Source organism: Canis lupus, chromosome 36, assembly GCF_003254725.2.
Source record: "Canis lupus dingo isolate Sandy chromosome 36, ASM325472v2, whole genome shotgun sequence".
Classification (NCBI taxonomy): domain Eukaryota; kingdom Metazoa; phylum Chordata; class Mammalia; order Carnivora; family Canidae; genus Canis; species Canis lupus.
In genome coordinates, this window is record NC_064278.1 from 21465700 (window position 1) to 21481106 (window position 15407).

The following is a 15407-nucleotide window of genomic DNA, read 5'->3' on the forward strand; positions in this document are numbered from 1 at the left end:
TGAAAAGTGCTGCTGAGACATTTTTGTATATACTTCATAGTGCACATGTCCAAGACTTTTTCTGTATATATGCCTAGAAGTGGGATTATTGTGTCATTAGAGGATGTTTAATGTTCATATGTAAGCCAAACAGTTTTCCAAATAGTTGATCCAGTTTACATTCCCACAGCAGCATATGAAAGATTCTAGAAATCCACATTATCTTTAATACTTCATATTGTCAGAATTCATATTTATTGGCTCTATATAGTTTCTCTTTTGTGAAAAGTCCAACCTTATATTTGCTTATTTTTCTGTAAGCTTATTAGTGTTTCTCTTATGATTTTTAGTTCTTTGTATACTCCTATACTAATCCTTTATAAGTTATGTGAATTACAAGCCTCTTCTTCCAGTTTGTAACTTTTCACTTTCTTTAAGATAAAGTACTTAAGTTTAATGTAGGCAAATTTATTAATCTTTTCTTTTATACTCAATGCTTTTTATGTCTTGTTTTTAAAAACTTACTTATTTCATGGCTATATTATATTCATATATACTTTTTAAAGTTTTCTTTCTTTCTTTCTTTCTTTCTTTCTTTCTTTCTTTCTTTCTTTCTTTCTTTCTTCTTTCTTTCTTTCTTTCTTTCTATTTTTATTTGTGATAGTCACACACACACAGAGAGAGAGAGAGAGAGAGAGGCAGAGACACAGGCAGAGGGAGAAGCAGGCTCCATGCATCAGGAGCCCAACGTGGGATTCGATCCCGGGTCTCCAGGATCGCGCCCTGGGCCAAAGGCAGGCACTAAACCGCTCCGCCACCCAGGGATCCCTGTTTCTTCATTTAAATTTTTAATGCATCTGGAATTGATTTTAGAGTGTGATCTGAGGTGAAGATTCAATCTAATTTTTTTCCAAAGGGATGGCCTTTTTTTGTCAGTGCTATTTATTGAACAGTCTCTCAGATTACCTAAATTTGACATGGCTTCTCTGTAATACACAAAGTTTCATATGTATGTAGGCCTGTTTTGGAGTTCTCTATTCTATTTCATTGTCAGTTAATCAAGTTTGGGACCAGTACAACATTGTCTTAATTTCTGTAGCTCCATTATAAATCTAAGTATGGTTGGGCAACACTCCCTCTGTACTTTCCTTTTTCAGAAGTGAAGCGTCATGGTTACTCCTTCTTGGCTCTTTACTTCTCCTTATATACCTGATTTTTAAATCAACACTATTACATAATGCCTCTACTATAATATGGAGAAGAAATAGAAGGAAAATGATTTCTACAGGATAGTATGTAATTTAATGTATATAAGTGCTAGGCCATAGACAATACCAGAAAAAAATCCCCACAATATTCAACATACCCCCTTAGAGTAGGGCAGCCCCCACTGAGAGCTGACAGGCTAGAGAAGTGGGGTGATGCCATAGAGGAGCCTTAAAGGTTGGGTAGGATTTAAGCTTATAAATATGAGAGAAAGAAAGAGGTAGAGTTGCAATGCAAAGGTAAGAAAGCACAAGGGATGTTTATAAAAAGTTCATCCTGATGAAGTTGGGAGTAAGTTGGAAAGATTTTTTTGGAATGCCTTTTGTTTGTTTGGGGGTTGCTGGCACAGGCCAAAGTTAGTTAATACCTATATCGAAAGCCCTTGGCTGGTATAGTCCAACGCCCAGCTGACCCATCTGCTTTCCTTGGGGCAAATCATCTAGAGACTAAATTAAGTTCTGAGAACATAAACCAATAAACCAAAGCAATAAATTCAGCTTTAATAAAAATGAAACAGGTTCCCCACATTTCACTTTAAGCTATAACTTTAAGTACATTTACCTTGTATTTTATTAAGCACCTTTGTAATAACCTTTTTTTTTAATTGAGAAATATTTCCTATTCTTTCACTCTGCCTCTGTGAATGGCTTAGATCTTTTTTTAAAACAAAATTTGGACATTTTAAGAGCATGATTATTGTTGCCTGATAAAGTCAGGTAGTTGGAGAGTGGGGAAAAGGCCCCCAACTTGATTATTTGGTGACTGAGCTGGCCTAGTTGAGAATTGCAGTCTTTGTTGGGTAGGGGCCCTCAGGCTACTTTTAATTCTGTTTATCTTATAGGGAAGGAGTCAAAAGGGAGACTATTCACTTGCCTCTGGTAGTTTCTGTAGAAGTTTAAGAGTCTAACTAGCAATTCCCTTTAAAGATAGAATAGCTAGTTTTTTCTAGACTACCAGTAAGACAATGGCGTTAGGACCTCCTTGAAGGTCTCATTGCTGGTGTTGATGTTGCAAGGGTATATTCAGATTATGTGTTTCATAGTGATGGGCTTTTTTTGAGTGTAATTCTCGATATAGTACCTTTGAAACTATTCAGTATTATTTAACCCAGACATTCACTGTACCCAAATCATACTCTTCTGTGACATCTAAAATGTTTTTTACTGCTAACATATTATAGCATCCTCCTACTCCGGGTTTGCCAGCTTTTACAAAGAAAACTGCAGGACATCTAGTATAAAGAGAAGTATATTGGGGGCATATATTGAAAAGTCACCTGTTTATCTCAAATTCAAATTGAACTGGTCATGCTGTGTTTTAACTGCCTACCCCATCCCCAGTGTGTCATACTCAGATTTTTCACTACCACTGATATCTTGGTTTCTACTTTTCATTGCTTAGCCTTTCTTTATTTCTCATAGCTATACAAATATGGGAGACACTCATTTTCTTTATCTCTCCTAAATACCATTCCCGCTAGATACTACTTGAGTAGGAGTAACATTGGGGAGGGAGATTATGTGAGAATAATTGTGTTAAAGAGAAGCAGTAGAACTGCATCTCTTATTTCAAGGTACAATATGTAGCTATGTATAAAAAAGAACTTCAGTTTATTTGGGGGCCTATATATGTGACGTATTTTGGTATCTTGAACTAATTAAAATGTTCTTCGTTAATTAATAATGATCATTTTTAAACCTATAGCTTGTTTCATTGAATGAATTTAACTCAGGTCCTTTTAAAGATTTTATTTATCTATATGAGAGAGAGAGAGCAGAGTGTGGGGCAGAGGGAGAGAATCTCTGGGCATGGAGCCCATGGTGAGGCTTCATCTCACAACCCTGAGATCATAACCTGAGCCAAAATCCAAAGTTAGCTGCCTAACTGACTGGGCCAGCCAGGTGCCCCTAATTCAGCTCCTTTTAATATAAGACTGTTGTCCATGGCAGAATAAATGACTTTGTACTAAAAAGATTAGCTTTCCCTATTCTAAAAGTCCATCTGTCAAGGGATTTCTCATTTTCTCTTGAGTCACAGACTCTCTACTTTCTTCCTCAGCCACCCCTTCCCATCATCTTTTTTCATCTCTCATAACTTATCCCCTTTCCCAGGCCCCCTCTCCCTCCAGTACTGTTCCTAGAAACTCAAAAATTCTTCTCAATTTATAAACTTTCTTGTCTCATTCAGCCTATCTCCTACAGACCATCTTGATACAGCCAAAGTGGCTTATCCAAATGTTTTGGTACACAAAAAACAAGTCTTTACCAGATGAATTCTGCTACTGGCTCCTAAAACAATGTTCCTCTGTCTGTTGCTGTTACTAAAGGGGAGAGAAGAGGGCATGAAAAATGCTAGTTGAAGCAGGATAAAGAAAGGAAGGACCCTCACTTGTCCTTTGGATTAATTTTGAGATCAGAAGCTGATAGAACTGCCCAAGAAGGACTTCACTGGGCCTGGATGGAGACTCCTGAACCAGGTGACAAGGCAAGGGTCTGAGAGAACAGGACAGGAGGAAGGCTTACCTGACCTTTCCCAGCTTTCTTCTGGTACCTGGAGCTTGGGAAATCTTGTTGACACTTAAGGACAGATAATGGCATTCCTCTGATGGGCAGTGTCTTCTTCAGGCTGGGTTATAGGCAGCTGAAGAGGGCACCACTACTGAAGAAGGATGGGGGACTTCTGTTAACAGACTGATTCTCAGACTTCTATGAGGCTATTTTTGGATTGCCCAGTAACAGCTATGGGACACTATGACAAGTGACAAGAGAGGTCAGGGGAGAAATCACATCTGGTTATTGAATCTGTGGAGGAGACATTAATTAACTAGACCTTGAAGGATTTCTCAGAAGGCAGCCTCACTTTGAGAAGTAACATCTGTTATATAAAAAGAAATGCATCCATATATGTTTTTTTTTTTAAGTATTGTTGTTGCTAGCTAGTGGGATGTAAAGACAATGACTTCCTACCAGGAAACAATTGCATTGCTTCTAGTAGATTATTATAGATTTCTTTCCTTCTGTTTATTTTTTATAAAGATTTATTTATTTTGAGAGAGAGTGTGAGTGAGTCAGCAGGGAGACGGGTAAAGGGAGAGGGAGAGAGAGAATCTCCAGCAGACTCCCCACTTAGTGTGGAGCCCAATGTGAGGCTCATTATGGGGCTCAGCGCAGGGCTTGATCTCATGACCTTGAGATCATGACCTGAGCCAAAACTGAGAGTCTGACACTTAACTGACTGAACTACCCAGGTATCCCTCTTTCCCTCTGTTTCTAACAGGTCAGTCGTGTTGGTGGCATACAAATGAGATCACTTGGGAGAATATGATGGACCAGCCCACTGAGACAGTGGCCATGGACCCTGTTAGGTCATTCTGTGTTCATGGAATCAAGGACTATACAAACTTTTGATGGCCCATAGAGAATGCTCTTTAGAAACTCACTTCCCAAAGAAGAAACACAAGCAAACAAAACTTCCACCAATATAGAAGAAGAAAAATGACAACCAAGATATGTCTCTGAGAGTCATAGGAACAAAGACTCTGTCTCCTTTCTCCTGAGAGCCAGATTCATTATAGCTCCTCAGGGTGACTCTCTAACCCTGTTGCATAGAACCTTAGTGAGATGTGTAGAGGAAAAGCTGCCAGCTCTGGGCGGCCACATGAGAAGCAAATCCATTTGGTGGATGGACATTTTTAAAACCTGCCACATATGTTAGCTATTTTTATGGCAATTAAATTGTTGGGGGATCTGTGAGGTGAATGTGCAATAAAACCTTTCACAGTAAACCATGTGGAAAATCATCTAATCCAACCCCTGGAGGTCAAAAGCCACAGTAACATGTTGCTTTATTCCATGAAGAAGAATTAAGACTCTTCAGACAGCTTGCTTTTTCCTTTCTTCTTTATAGAACAGTGCTCCAGATTTGGGATGGAAGGTACATTGTGTGCAATGGCAGTGGCAGAGCTGGAAGAGGATGGGAAGTCTCCTTTGCCAAGTTGAACCTCGGAAGTACTTTGCCACTAACTTTCAAAGCAGCATCATTTTTATGCTATCCTTTTCTAACCTCAGGAAATGGATATTCTTCCCCAAGAGATGTATGGGGCGGTTGGGGGGAATAGGACAAGGAGGTAAGGCACATGAGTCAGAACAGGATTTCACAGTGAGAGGACCTGGAGTCTCGGAGGTGTAAAGGACACTGTGATCGTGTTTATTGAGTCCTATGCATGGGAATACATAGCTTTCAGAACATTAGGAAACCCTTTCATTTTCTCTTGAGGCAATGTAATGGTCTAAACGAAAGCAAAATGTGCAAGAGTTCTAGGACACTTTCTTACAGATTTGTACTTTGAGGATTTAAGCCTAAGTCATTTAGCTAAATGAGAGTCTAGAAAGTCATTGTAGTTAAAAGAAAGTCTTGGGGCTAAGAAACATTTGAAGTTTCAAAGTAACTGTTCAAAAATAACTAGTTAAGTTTGTTTATCCCCATTTGAAGTTCATTTTGAAAACTACTGTCATTCAAGTTTATTATTCGTATTTCCTAAAAGAGGCTCCTAATGAAGTTAAACATGCTTTCCAGTTCTCTTTTATCTTTTCCACCCAGGTGTTTTAAAATTTGAGATTTAGAGCACATCAGAATAGCAAGAAATGCATGGTTAGAAATGTTTACAAAGGAAGAACAGGATTGCTGTTAAGAATCAGAATACCATCAGGGTAGCTCAGTCACCTGGGCTTCTGGCTCTTGATTTAGGCTTGAGTCATGGTGTCATTGGTCATGGTCTCAGGGTCCTGAGCTTGAGCCCCCATCAGGCTCTGCCTTCAGTGCAGTCTGCTTGTCCTTCTCCCTCGGCTCCTCCCCCCACTTGTGCACATCTCTCTCAAATAAATAAATAAAATTTTAAAAAATAACCAGAATACCATCAGGAGTCAAATTCTCATCTCAGATAGCTCTCATCCTCACTGTGTGATGATCTGATGTCTGCCTGAGGAATGGCACAGGCATTTAGGCCATGCTCACTGACCTCAGGTGCAAACCTAGGCTAATTGTGGATGAGTAAAGGTATGTGGATAGTGTTCTGTCTGATTCTAAATATCTTCACAATGTCATTCATTCCTTTGAGGGATGATCTAGGATATGCAGATAAAACACCTGATCAGCAGATCAGATTTTCATTTCTTGGTTGTCAAGTATGATCCCAGGGACGTGAATTGTACCATTCTCAGAACCTTCAAGGTCTTGGTTGTGGCCCCTTTTCTGGGCTGGGATTGTAGGGAGCATTTAGTATAATACAGTTTTACAGATGACAAAGCTGAGGTTCAGAGAAGTGAGGGGGTGGCTTATCCATTCAATAAACTAGGGCTAGAACCAAGGTCACCTGAATTCAAACCCCAGGTCTTCCACTAAACAGTTTAAAGCCAGTCATTTACTCTGGACCTCTTGCTTCTCCTATAAAATCAGAGTATTGGGTGATTTAATATGTTTTGCCTCTTGGCCCCAATTTCCTGTGTTCTTTCCACTGTACTATATCTTTGATTTTATTCATCTATTTGTTCATTGATTCATTTATTCCTTAATTAAGGGGTGATTGGAAGTAGCTGCCCATCAGGGATCATATTTATCAGCCTGCTCCCCCTGCCTTTTCAGCCCTTGTTTGTGGCTGAAGCCACTTCTTCCAATGGAATGTGATTGGAAAAGAAGCATGTCACTTTCTGGCAGAAGTGATTAAGCAAGAGGTGTGTTGTTTCCATCCTTTCTCCTCTGCTGACTGGAATAGGACTCTAAGGTCCTAGGGAATGGTGGAACCACATGCTTAGGAGCCTGAGTTCCTGAATCACCCCTTGGAAGGCTGCTTACTAAACAACTGCAGTGGACTGATAAGTATAAGAGAAATAAATTTCTTTGTCTTAAATGTTGTTGTTGGGATCCCTGGGTGGCGCAGCGGTTTGGCGCCTGCCTTTGGCCCAGGGCGCGGTCCTGGAGACCCGGGATCGAATCCCACGTCGGGCTCCCGGTGCATGGAGCCTGCTTCTCCCTCTGCCTGTGTCTCTGCCTCTCTCTCTCTCTCACTGTGTGCCTATCATAAATAAATAAAAAGTTTAAAAAAATTTAAAAAAAAATAAAAATAAAAAAAAAATAAATGTTGTTGTTGTTGTTGTTGTTGTTGAAACAACTAGCAGATCCTGACTAATGCAGTCAAACAATAGGCATTTAATTGCTTACTATATGCATGATATTATGTTGGGTAGTAGGGATCCATCAGTGAATAATAGTCAGTTCCTGCCCTTAAGGAGTTCACCCTGGCAGGAGAAGACATACAAATATATCAACAATTGCAAAACAGTGTGATAAGTACCACAATAAACACAGGATTCTGTAAGAGAATATAGCCTTGGGCATTTCAGGAAACACGCCAGCAGAGGTAGCATTTAAGTCATTTCCTAAAGCAAAGCCTATTTGATGGTGGGATGGTGTTATGAACTGAATGTTTCGTAACCTCACAAAATTAGTAAGTTGAAGCTCCAACTCCCAATGTGTTGGTGTTTGGAGATGGGGCCTTTGGGAGGTAGAGTTGGTTGAGGTCATGAGGGTGGGTCCCTCCTGGTAGGATTAGTTTACTTATAAGAAGAAAGAAAGATTTCTCTCTACCTCAGGAGGACACAGTTGAGAAGGCAGCCCCTGCAAGTCAAGAAGAGTCCTTATTGGCACCCTGATCTTGGACTTTGAGCCTCCAGAACCATGAGATACAAATGTCTGTTGTTCGAGCAGCATAGTATATGGTATTTTGTTATGACAGCCCTTTGCTGACCTTAACAGATGGGTATCTCTTCCCAAGGGACCAGTCTTTGCAAAGGCTGAGAGATAAGAGACACCATGACTTGTGCAAGGAATTTGGTGGCTACTGATGAGGATGAGAGGTAAGCTAAGGTTGGATCTGCAGGGAGAACCTCCCATTACATTGAGGCCTTTAAATAGGTTCTCAGGAAGATAGCTTCTATCCGGCACATGCCTTGCAGTGGTACCCAAGGATGATGGGATGAACAGAGACCTGAGAGCATGGTCTAAAGGGTAGACAGACAGAAGTAAGGGATTGGCCTAGAAATGGTTCTATTGATATCTGTAGCATCTTTTTTTTTTTTTTTTAAGATTTTATTTATTAGAAAGCACAAGCAGAGGGAGGGACAGAGGGAGAGGAAGAAGCAGATTCCTCCCTGAGCAGAGATCTCGATGTGAGTGAGGCCCAATCCAAGGATCCTAGGATCATGACCTCAACAAAAGGCAGACTCTTAACCATCTGAGCCACCCAGGTGCCATGTAACATCTTTAATGAAGAAAATAACCAAATACTTGCAGGTCATTTGGATTTGACACAGTTTAGCAGCAAAGAGGTAAGATAATCTCCAAAAAATACACTTCCATTATCAATAATGTCATTAAACAGACAAGGGGTTCAACTCTAAAATTCATGGGATGGAATACTGTGTGGCCCTTAAGGTTGGCAGGGAAAGCAAGTGCTTCAGGGACCCAGCAGGACTTTAGGTCTAACACTAATGGATTCCTCACTCCAGAGAGAGAAGTCATTATTTGCATCATGATTTCTGACTTGGCAAATAACCAGAGGGAATAAATCAGAAATCCCCAACCCATTTTCCAATGAGCATCATCTAGTGGACTTTTTTATTGTCTATTCTAGGCTTTTCCTCACTCTCAAATCTTCACAAAAGAGGGAAGAAAAACAACAGAGCCTCCCTTCTCTCAAACCTTGTCTAATCCTTTCATAATTCAAGATCACAGAGCTGCTGTAAAAACCCAGCCTCACTGCTGTGCTTATTCCCTGTGTGCTTGGCAGAGCAAGCAATTCCATTTACCAGCACTCCAGTGAGCGTGTGGTGATAAATAAAGCTGCCACCCTCTGCTTGCCCACTGTGTTTAAAATGACACATTGGACAAGTGGGTCTCTATTGCCTTCACTTTTTTCATAAAAAGGCTAAAAATGGTCTGCAAATGCAGTAAATCTTAATTTCTAATATAAACTCCAAACACAGAAAAAAAAATTTAGGCCAGTTTAGACTGCAGTGAATTTGATCATCAGCTAGTGAGGATTTGAATCCTAAAGAGATAAAGCAATCTGAAAACTAGTTCCAGCAGCCTCCCGGATGTGTGGTTTCTCCTTTTCTCTCCTTCAAGTAAGCTTGCCTTCTCCCCATGCAACTTTATTGGAAACTAAAAACACAAATGCAGGGAGAGCAAAGTCAACATTAAAAAAAAGACAAAAAGCAACCTGTTTCTAACTGCAGTTTTTCAAAACGACCTCTTGCTGTGCTTGTGCATAAGAATAATTACCTTTTTTTGAACAGTTACTGTGTGATAAGTACATACTAAGTGATTTCATACATTTCTTACTGAACTTCTGAGTTTCTGGATTTTCCTTTCCAATATTCCAATCTAGAATCAAGGACATTGTTTTTTCTTTATTACCATTAAGGGGAATTGACTTTGAGTTACACATTGAGTACTAAGGCCTGGAGGGATGATCTCTAACATGAGTGAGTCAACATGAAACCATCTTGATGATCTACAATGATAGATCACTTTCTCTGGCAGTCAAAGCCCTTCTTGGTCTTATCCAAACATACTTAGGAATCTTATTTCTAGCCCCTCTGTTTCATCATCACCTTCTGTGCTCTAATCTCATTAGTATCTCTTTCCAGTCATACTCCATGCTTTCCCAGCTCTCTGCCTTTGCTCTAGGTCAGTTGTCTACTTGGATTGCCATTTCCCCCATCCTTACCTCATAATCTCTACCTAACCACCAAATCCAGCTCAAATTTCATGTGCCATGAAGTCTGGCCTAATTTTCCTCCTCAAGCTGAAAGTCACCTTTTCTCTTTTTTTCCACCCAATCCTCTTTATTAAGTTCAGAAACTCTCTTTGCAAGGATGCTCACAGCAGCATAGTTATTGTAGCAAAAAATGGGAAGTAACATAAATCACCATCAATAGAGTGTCAATTAGATAAATTATGTTCTTGCACATTATGGAGAATATATATATAATATATATATATATTTAACTCATTAGAAAGATATTTACTCTAGATTGATAAGTTCAAAAACAGATATGAACTTTAAAACACAAAAATAATTTAAATATCAACTACTTTGATCATCAGGGCAGAAAGATTAGACCTCAGAAGTGGCTCAAAGTTGTTTCTGAAAGTCCCCAGAGGTTAGGGAGGGAGGTTCACATATGCTCAGAGCTACAGTCACTATACCCCCAAGTCTGCTTTTAAAGGTGCTTCTGGAAGTTTCATTGCTTTACCTTCTGTGAGAGCCCATTATGAGACATAGATTCACCTAAAGCCATCAGGCTGTGAGCTAGCACTGAGTTCCATTGGATTCCTCAAGTCTTCCTGACTCCTATCATTCACCATATGTGATGAGTCTTCCATACACCAGCCCTTGAGACAAAGGTAAACAGGACATGATCCCTGTCCTGGAAAGACTCTCACACTGTCCAGGCTCCCTCTGCAAACCCTGTGCTTGGAAGTTCCTTTGTAGTACTCAGCCAGCTGCCCTAGGGGAGGCAATGTGGATAGAGTGCTGACTAAGAAGATCTGGGTTCAGATCCCAGCTCTGGCACTTACTAGCTTACCATCTTGGACAAGGCATTTTCCCTGAGGCTCAGTTTCTTCATATAAAATGGTAGTGACAATATTACTTACATAGCTTTGTTATGAAGGATAAAGGAGATGTGAATATCAATGTTATTCATACATCATAAAAATCTAAAAAGGCCATTTAATGTTTAATGACTCATACTTAATCCTAACCCTACTTCTCTAACCTCTAATGAGATATCTGTCAATTTATATGACTTCTAAGAATTTTTCAGCTCTAATTTTTTTTTAAGGCCCAAGATGGGAATAACACCTGCTTGGTTTTGCAGATCTAACCTTCAACTGAGCCCCTGACCACCACAGTGACCTTGATTCAGGATATTTCTCATCATATTCAAGGGAACCAAGGTGACCACATCTCAGTGGCCCAGCAGCTCTTCGTAGGAACTCACAGCCCATCCTTAAGTTCTCATCTAGCCTCCTAGATGGGATTTGGAAATCCACTGTCTCACATATCATATAGGAGCCTATCACTGAAATACAAAAATATGCATTCCCAGGATATGAATGGATAAATCACACTCAGGAATGTAGAGGGACATTTAAAAAAATGTCTCCATATTCTTTTACTTCACTGCTGAACCTTTCTGGGGAGAACTGTCTGTTCTGCTTCAGAGACTGTGATCACTTCTGGGTGTGTGGACTGTTACATGTTCCCCCTGTGGAATGGTTTCTTTTGTGGGTGTCAGTAAAGTTATGAAGTGTTAACTGGCTCCTGGAAGAGCCATCACATCAAGTAGAAGGTGTTGGGTTTTGATTCCTGGCTATGGTTCAGGTTTATTTAATTTCTGTCTCCTCCCCCCACCTCCTCATACTCAACCTATTAAGATTTAAATGCTTGGGCCCATAACTCCAGTTGTCTTATTTGTATCTGTTTTAGGGCTGCAGACACTACCATTCTTGCCCTTTACAGCTTTGGAGAGAGCCTTTTCTTTCCGAGTATGAAGAGGTTGAACCTTGATGGGAAAACCTGCCATGTTCAAATACTTTTGTGCTCTTTTGATTCTCTTCTCCTGGGAGTGGACAAGAACTGGGCAGATCCTTACTGCTATAGCCTATGTGGTTGACTTAAAAACAACACTATGGTTTATGTTATCATGTGAACAGTTTTGTTTTAACTCAGTGTACCTCATTCCTTCTTCAAAAGTTTGCTCTGGGTCAAATGTTAGGGAGGTTTGCTTGCTGGTCATTGTTCATCTTGATAAACCCAAACCTTCAATGATCATTCTCTCTTATATTTTCTCTCTTGTGCCTTTGATTAAAAAATAATAAAAATCTACATTGTAGAAAATTTAGAACATAGAGACACATAAAGCAGAACATAAAAGTCACATTTGCTTGTCATCCTGAGACAACTGCTGTTAACAGTTGATGACTTTTGTCTAAGATCCAATAGAATTGGGACCATTTATGCTCTTTTGCAAAGCACTTTTTTTCACTTAATATATCACAGCCATGTTACTGTGCCTGGTCAAGCATTCTTACTTTTCCTGGCCATGGAACACTGAGAGCTCTTGACTGTACCCCCATGTAGACTTTGTCTGGCTCTGGGTTGGAAGCTGTGGCCCAACTCCTGGGGCTTGGTGCAAGCTCATTGGAACCAGTATCCCAGTTCTAAATATGGCTATGTACTCATGTGAAGATGTAAAATATGTCCATGTCAAAAAGAACCCAAGAAATCTGCTCAGGGCTCTAGCTGAGAAACTTATCCATCAGATCCACTCCTTTCTTCAAGTATTCACAGATAGGAATGCCATTTTCTCTTACTCATCCATCCATTCATTTGTTTGTTTATTTATGGCTTTGTTTTTTAGAGTTTTGGGTTCACAAAAATTGGGCAAAATTGAACAGAAAGTATAGAGAATTCCATATACTCCTTCCCTTGCCCACCTCCAGCCTCCCCCACCATTAACATCTCCCACCAGAATGGTACATTTGTTACAGTCAATGAACCAACATTGACATAACATTTCAATCAAGGCCTCTAGTTTACATTAGAATTCACTCTTGGTGTTGTATCTTCTATGGTTTTTGACAAATGTATAAAGATATGTATCCACCATTATAATATTGTACAGAATAATTTCACTGCCCCCAAAATCTCTTGTGCTCCACATATTCATCCCTCCCATCCCCTAAGTCCCTGGCAACCACTGATCTTTTTACTGTCCCTGTAATTTTGCCCTTTACAAAATGTTGTATAGTTGGAATCATATAATATGTAGCATTTTCAGATTGGTTTCTTTCACTTAATAGTATGAATTTAAGTTTCTTCTGTGTCTTTTTTTATGGCTTGATAGCTCATTTCTTTTTACTGCTGAATAATATTTCTGTTGTCTGGATATACCACAGTTTGTTTATCCATTAACCTGCTGAAGGACATCTTGCTTGCTTGTAAGTTTACCAGTTACGAATAAAGCTGCCTTAAAAACATCCACGTGCAGGTTTTTTATGGACATAAGTTTTCAACTCCTTTGGGTAAACACCAAGGAGCATGATTACTGGAATGTATGGAGAGAGTATAGTTAGTTTTGTAAGAAACTATATTCCAGAGTGCCTGTTCCATTTTGTACTCCCACCAGCTGTGTATGAGAATTCCTACTGCTCCACTTCCAAGGCGGCACTTAGTGTTGTCAGTGTTTTGGATTTTAGCCATTCTGATAGGTAGTGGTAACATTTTTTTCTTTTTCTTTTTTTGTTAAAGATAAAAGCCTTTCTTACTTGGAATTGCCTGAAAATGAGTGTGTGAATATGAATCTAAGCAGGTTCTCTCTTCTCTATTCTTAAACAAATGTACACTAACTTCTGAGAGCCACACAGTCTGCCCTTTAGCCCCTCTGTTAAAGCCTGGGTGTTTAGAAAATGTTTGCTGATTGCATAGTTCTGGCTACCTCTGCTACCTCTGCTTTTGAGAACCAGAAGTATCTCTTTGGAGAAATTCAGACCACCATGTAGGCATATGAACGTATATGCATGTGCATACACACATACAAAACCCACAGGTACCAGCTTGGGACCACATTGCCTAGGCTTTCAAACCTTAGAGTCTGAGGGCCTCCACGTGTTTTCCCTGTAAGTGAGAATAAATGAAAAATATTTCTGGTTATGTTTTATTTTGGTCAATCATCAGAACTTTGGGTCTCAATGAACTAGTTACTCACTGTATCGCAGCCCACATGAACCAGTCCTGCACCTGCATCCATGGACACCAACCCCAAGGTAATAGGAGTCAAGGCTGATGAGAGCTGTGTTCATTATCCCTCTCCTTTGTTTCATTTTGTTTTTTTTCTTCCTTCATTGTTCCTCCAAGAAGATTCTTTTAAAAAAAAAATATTTTTTTATTCATGAGAGACAGAGAAAGAGAGGCAGAGACACAGGCAGAGGGAGAAGCAGGCTCCCCGAGGGGAACCCAATGTGGGACTCAATCCCAGGACCCCAGGATCACACACTGAGCCAGAGGCAGATGCTCAACCACTGAGTTACCCAGGTGTTCCCTCCAAGAAGATTCTTGTGAGCAAGAAGACCTAACATTTATTGAGTCCCCGGGAGGTAAACTTACACCCCATTTCTTGTGCTTCCATTGTGCTGATTCTGCATTATGAGCCTGGCACATGATAGGTGGCAATCAATGTTTATTGAATAAATAATGACCTTTGGTCTGTTACAGAAGTCTATAGTTTGCTAGTAAAGAACCACATAACATTCTCAAGTTCATTGTTGGAGCTACTATTGCAGTTGCTTTGCAATAGCAGAAATCACCACAGCTTTGCCCTCATGAGCCCATGGCCATGGCCAAATGTGTGGAGCCAGTACTCCCCACCTTCCCACCTCCTGCTTATTGTCAAAAACACACCACACATTGTAGCAATCATATTGCCAAAGCTTTACAGCATCCATAAATTGAAAATTACAGCCTCTGACAGTTATGGGCCTGTGTCAACACCAGATCATGTTGACTCTCCTGGAATGTGTTTGCGAATGCACCATGTCAGCCTTGGAAGCTGTTGACATCAGAGGCTCTAAGTTAATTACATGTGGCCCCAGAGCACTGTGGGTTTTGCTATGTAGGGGGACTTTAATTTTTTTTCTTAAATTCTTCTCTTTTTTGATTTGGTCCCAGAGCAAGAGTTATCTTGGCTGCCATGTTTGGCAGGCAGGAAAGCCAGTTTAGAGGAGGAGTCCACATTGCTGAGCAAGTGATAATGATGTCTATGAACTGCTTCCCTTTCTTTCCCTTTGGCAGATTGCAGTGTGAGTGGGAAACAGGGCTGGTCATGACTTCTGCTGTGAAGGAGAGACACAACCTGCACAATCTGTGTGTTCTGAGCAGGTTTTGTCTGACTATGCCAGGGCAACCATCTGGACATGATGTTCATGAGACCTATGTTGTGACTCCATTCTAGTGGCAGTGCACGCTGTGATCTCCCTGGTCTATGTGCCTCTGTGCATGTGTGTGCACGCATGTGTTCCTGAGAGGACACCCCAAAACT

The 15407-nt window shown here is 40.2% G+C and overlaps 2 long non-coding RNA genes across 3 annotated transcripts in view; one reads left to right on the forward strand and one right to left on the reverse strand.

The window, feature by feature from the left end:
- Nucleotides 1-15407, reverse strand: part of LOC112668173 (uncharacterized) — an 83416-nt gene that overhangs the window by 66614 nt on the left and 1395 nt on the right. The window contains exons 2-3 of the long non-coding RNA XR_004803107.2: nt 14079-14233; nt 3768-3903 (exon numbers count right to left, since the gene is read on the reverse strand). This is a non-coding gene — a long non-coding RNA (uncharacterized LOC112668173). The remainder of the gene's footprint in view (nt 1-3767; nt 3904-14078; nt 14234-15407) is intronic.
- The window catches only part of LOC125754417 (uncharacterized), a 92013-nt gene that overhangs the window by 7426 nt on the left and 69180 nt on the right, over nt 1-15407 (forward strand). The gene's annotated exons all lie outside the window — the stretch shown is intronic.